The sequence below is a fragment of the Frankliniella occidentalis genome, unplaced genomic scaffold (assembly GCF_000697945.3).
Source record: "Frankliniella occidentalis isolate FOCC.00 unplaced genomic scaffold, Focc_3.1 Scaffold59, whole genome shotgun sequence".
Lineage (NCBI taxonomy): Eukaryota > Metazoa > Arthropoda > Insecta > Thysanoptera > Thripidae > Frankliniella > Frankliniella occidentalis.
This window is the reverse complement of record NW_026267189.1, coordinates 557,698-563,199: the sequence shown is the minus strand read 5'-3', so window position 1 is coordinate 563,199 and position 5,502 is coordinate 557,698. Positions and strand designations below refer to the sequence as shown.

The 5,502-nt window shown below is 58.1% G+C and overlaps 1 protein-coding gene across 2 annotated transcripts in view; it reads left to right on the top strand.

Moving 5' to 3' along the window:
• The first annotated feature begins 1,772 nt into the window (after nucleotides 1-1,772).
• LOC113216747 (uncharacterized) overlaps nucleotides 1,773-5,502 on the top strand; it is an 82,866-nt gene continuing 79,136 nt past the window's right edge. The window contains exon 1 of one of the 2 annotated variants that reach the window (XM_052267806.1): nucleotides 1,773-1,986. The gene's annotated coding sequence lies outside the window, so the exon portion shown is untranslated. Of the gene's footprint in view, nucleotides 2,216-5,502 lie in introns of both variants that reach the window. The other variant, XM_052267805.1, reaches the window with a different exon arrangement.

Genomic DNA, 5,502 nt, shown 5'->3' with positions numbered 1-5,502 from the left:
GGGGGGGAGGAGGGGGAGGCCTCTGCTGCGTCTGCAGCTCGTGTTCTGTGCATGTGCGTTCGGTCGTCCTCCTCGCGAGCCGAGGAGCTAAAAATTCTCGTCTTATTCTTCGTGTATTCCGCGCCGCAAAGCGTCCTCCTCGTCTATTGCCGCTGCATCGCGGTGGTGCTGGTGGTGTGTAAGCCACACGAGCAGCAGGGCGGGCGCAACGCGGCGACACAGCGCGGCGTTCACTCTTTTACAACCGCGCGGCCACTTTCACAAGTCATCTCGGAACAATGCGGTGCGCGGAGAGAGAGGTTCAGATAGATAGAGAAGAGAGGGAGGCGACTCCCTTCTGCTTTTTATTATGGCGCACGTTCTACACTCTACCACCTTCGGCTGCACCTGCGGGGCCCCACCAGGAAGTAGGACTACTACTACTACTACAGCAGCTCTAGAGCACGAACGGAAATGCAGGAAGGTAAAGGGGGGCGGAGGAGGAGGAGGGAGGTGTCATCGCGATAGTCTCTCTCTCGCGCCTCATCGGAAAAGGAAGGGAGGAGGATACGGGGGGGGGGGGGGCGTTAGCGCAATGCTCCTCTCCGAGCATGTCAAGGCTCTGTCAACAGCACGCATGCCAATGGTGATCGGCTGCTCCGCGCGAGAGCGACGAACGCGCAAACCCACGTATGAATGGTGAATGGTGGGGTGGGGGACACAGCCAAACCCGGCCAAACCTATGCGAAAACAAATGTTCCACAGGGACCCCCTACATGAGCTGAGTAAATCACCACAACAAGTGAAACAATGGCTGTCCCTAAAGACCCCGTTTCTGCTATACCGACCGACCCTATCGCCTCGCCCCATCGCACCCTTTGAGTAAATCATCCTCTACGGCAGGTGTCTAATCAGCTGCGGTAACGCCTCCCCTCCCTACTCAGCCTATTTTGTCGTTTCCTTTTCTGTCGCAATGCCTCTCAGCAGCGGCGGCATCGGGCAGCGCCCGCCCCTCCAACGGCAGCGCGGCCCCCGGCGGCCGCCTCACACCTGTATCCACCGGCACATCAGCTGATAGCCGAAAAGCCCCCTGCGAACGGCTCAGCTACGTGTTCGTGTTAGGAGGTCACCACCACCCCCCGTATCTCGGCCGTGTGCGTGCGTCCCAGACCGGCAGACAGCTGACGGGACTCGGGCGCCTCGAGAGCTGCTCCAGGACGCCGTCGTCGTTCAGGCCCAGGACCTCCACCTCCAGGACGACGCGGCGGTGGCTCCAGCACCGCTCCATTACGTCATTTACAAACGCCCCCCTCTGGATTCGGGTCGGCCCCGGCGGCGGCGTCGCGTCGCCGTTTCGGCCGCAGCCGCCGCCGCCGGCCCATCGCCCAGGAGACTCGTCTGGCCAGGCGAGGAGGTGAGGCAACCAACCCTACCTGAACTGCCTCCCGAGCCTGGCTGGCTGGCAGCGAGCCGCGCCGCGCCGGACAGGCGGCCAGCCAGGGCGGCCAGCCAGCCCGCCGACCCAAACCTGCCGTGCCGCGGCCGCGGGCGCGAGGGGCGGGGCGAGGCGGGGGAGGCGGGGGCACCTGCCGCTACAGTCAGCCCCGCTCCGTTCTGGGCTGCGTGCGAGGCGGCCCGCGAGAGAGAGGGGGCGGGCGCTCGCGTGGGTGGAAGCGAGAGGGCCGAGCCCCCGCGGACGCGCCCCGAGCGGCGCTCGGCTCGGCTCGGGGCCCATTGGCTGGCTGCGGCGCTGCAGCACGGCCCGGCCCCCGGCCCCCGGCCCCTTCAGTACGCGCCGTCACCCCGCGCCGGTAGGACGCCCGCATGCTGCCCGTCTGCGTCGCGAGTGCGCGTGTGTGAGTGTGTCTGTGTGCGTCCTCACTGCGCTCTGCAGGCACCGTGTGCGTCCTCAGAGCCAAGGGTTGTGCGACCTGGAGCCGCCAGGGTTTCCTCCAGGTGCCTCCTGCAAGTGTTTCGGCCCGTTTTCGTTTGTCGCCCTGCGCACAGGTGTGTGAGTGTGAGAGAGAGACGGCGAGAGTGTAGCTTGTGTGTCTGTGTGTGTGAGAGAGTGAGAGGGGGAGTCCTGCAGCTGCAGCTGCACCCAGCTTGGATACCGAGTGAATCGCAGCGGTCGGATACCCGCGTATCCAGCGCGTCGCTCTCCAGCCCAAGAGGACCTGCAGCGCTGGGAGCCCCTCCTGCCCCTCCCGCCGCGCCCCGCCACGCCCTGCAACAGGTGAGAGAGAAAGAGCGAGAGAGTGAGGCAGAAAGAGAGAGGCGACCGTCTCGCCCAGGGGCCCAAAGGCGGCGGTGCATGGTGCATCCCGGCGGCGGCCCAGCGGACGCATGCAGTCGCGTTGACAAAGGGAATTTCACGCTCGGGCGACGCAGCGGCGCGACGCCTGGAGGAGGCCTGGAGGAGAAGGCCTGCAAGGCGCCTGGACAAGTCCTGGAGGAACGCTATGGAGGCGCGCTTGCCGGAGCCCTGGAGCGGCCGAGCACTGGAATGCTATCCAGCATGGCCGCTCTCCAGGCCGGCTGGAGGAGGAGAGCTGCACTGCAGGCGATTCCTTGCGACGTCCTGTCCTTCTCCCAGGCCGCCTCTCATTCTTGGCAGTCTGTTGTCTTTTAAGCTTTACTGTTATTTTTTCCCTCCGAGCTTGGCCGCCGTGACCACGACTCTACGCGACTGGCGACTGCTGTCACTGCCTTATTATTTTTATGACAGGCCCTTGCTCGGACGCGACGGCCGCCCGTCCGAGAGTGAATTTTATTATGTTATCCGTTTCTGCTGTCTTGATATCTCGCGCCCGACTTTCGTCGGCTGAACATCCCCTAAACAGGTTGCACGGATGGTAACGACTCGCTGTACGTACAGTTTGAAGTGCCCCTTCTCTCCCTTAATGACATGGTGATGACGGGGTTTTCTGCTTAATTTCGGTCACGTCGCTGTAAGTCAAACTGATTTAGCATATCGCGTCGTAGCTCAGTGGATAGGTTTTTGTTTGCGCCGGCCTCTTCCGCGTGTCTCATCACGAGGCTCGCTTTTAGTTCAGGCTTCTCCATAGGAAACCAGTCCGTGGAACGCAGAGTCCGTATCGGCGCCTCTTCTAGCGGTCTAGCTCACGTGTTTCTCAATTAGAAAGACAAACTTCTCACGTGTTTTCAAACACACACAAAAAAAGAAAACAAAAGCTGCTATGTGTTTTCAAAAAGAAAAAGAAAACAGGCCACGTTTCCAAAAGACCGTCCAAAAAGCTACTCACGTGTTTTCAAACAAAAACAGAAAACAAAACAGGCTATGTGTTTTCAACAAAAAGAAAAAGAAAAAAAAGAAGAAAATAAGCCACGTTTTTTCCTCAAAAAATGCCCCAAAAACAGGTTTGGACCGCAGCTCAGCTTTGGTGCTGCTCCTTGTCAGCTGATTATGGCGGACTCGTAATGATTCGTTATCAACGGCAGCTCACCGGAGCCGACCCGCGAGACCCTATTATACCTGGCCCATTCTGCCCTTTTATCGGCAAATAAGAGTCTGTGTGTGTGTGTGTAAGTGTGTAACTGTGTAACTGTGAGTGTGTGTGAAAGTGAGACGGGGCAGTGGCTGATAGAAGCGCCACCCAGACCAATCAAGCTATCGAGTGATTAGTGCCTCAGTTAGAGAGAGAGAGAGAATCGCCGCCTTTTAAAACTACCTGGCTCTTTATCTATGCCTCACTGCTACTCGCTGCTGCAGCTGCCACACTGATGCTGCTGCAAGCCGACGTCAAGCCGACGTCACCAATCGTCCGTTGACCGCCCACCACTGGGCAGCTGCGGCAGACACTGCGTTTTGTGTTTGCATGGTTTGCATACTTGCCACTCTTTGCTTTTCGAAGTGTGTCTGTTGGCGACACGCTGTGGCATCGTCGGATTAAGTAAGCGATTTCTGGCACCTGCAGCCGCCCAGCTGCCTCTGCAGCTGCAGATGTGCGCGGCGGTCACGATACGCCCCACCGCACCCCGCTCTCCGCCACTCGCCATACGCAGCAGCGCTTCGAATGTGGGAGCTCTTTGAGATTATTGTTCTCTTTTTCCGGATTGGCAGGCGGTCGGTGGGCGTTCTGGGGCCGGTCGGCATAAGTGCACTGCTAAAAGAACCCCGCAAAAAAACACGCACTCATTTAGAAAAAAAAGAGAACCATAACAACAAAAGAGCACGCGAGGTTTTTTGTAGCCTATTTTGTGTAGGCTCATAGCAAAACTCGAAGCTGTTCTGCGGTGGGAAGGTCGTTGGACCAGTCTTGAGATTAGCGAGTCAAGATAGTGGTGTCGTCGCGGTGCGGTGTGAAAGACACCGTTTTGGTCCGGGATGTTGGTTGTATAGTGTTCTCAGCGGAAATCTCGAATTAGAGTTAGGAACACTTTGTGTAAAAAATGCTACCCAAGAATCTGAGTTCTTGGATAAGCATATTGTACTTGACCTTAGATTTTTAAAGCACACATAACTTGAATCAAGATATAGGTACTTGAAGAATCAAGGATCAAGTACAAAACGTACTACGTCCAAGCAGACCTCCAGTTTTTGGGGTCTGAATTAATATGTGAACATACCTTTTTCTGAACCTACCCAAACGCGTGTGCGTATTTGTGTGTGTGTGTGTGAGCGTGCGTGCGTTTGCATGTGTCTGTTAGACCCCTGCCACGGTCACGGGTGCTCTCTGCTCGCCATTTAGGTCCTGTTTTGCCCGCCAACGGCTCGTCGCCGTTCATTGCGATTTGAATGGCTAATTGCAGAGTGCGAACACACACTCACACACACACACACACACACACACACACACACACACACACACACACACACACACACACACACACCACATGACACCTTTGGAAAAGCCACTCGTTTCGCATTTCTTCTTTTCTCTCCCCTTTGGGGCCATCACTGGCTTTCAGATTCGACGTGTTCCGTCCGCAAAATCTTTGACAGAAGCCAAAACAGTTGATGAATGTCCTTTGTTGTTCTGTTGGTAATACTAGGACGGCAGGGTTATCCCTTGAACGTTTCGTTTGAACGACGCCGTCATTGAACGCCTGCGCTCAGCGTTCTCTGCACTCTGTTGTGCATATGCTACTAGTTACTTTCCCCGCGCGGTCTTGGTGGCGGCCAGCCCAGCCCAGCCAGCCCCGGCCAGCAGCAGCGCCGCCGAAGAAGCCGAGCCGCAGAGCTCGCCGATCCCTTCCCTTTTTCGCTGGCTGCGCCCCTTTTTCGCCGGCAGCGTTCCATCGGCCCGGCCTTTTCCTTTTCATCCGCGGCGTTTGTCCCCGCTCTGTCTGGTCGCGGTGGCAGCAGCAGCAACAGCAGCAGTAGTAGTTGTAGTAGCAGCAGCAGCAGCAGCAGCAGCACAGGTACCGCAGACTGAGCTGGGCTGGGCACCCCAAAATCAGGTCAGCAGACACCTGAGCCTGTGCCGAGCCCTGTCCTGTTCGGCCCCTGTTGGTTCCGCGCCGCGCCGCGCCGCGCCAAGCCCCCCTCTCCCCCCCCCC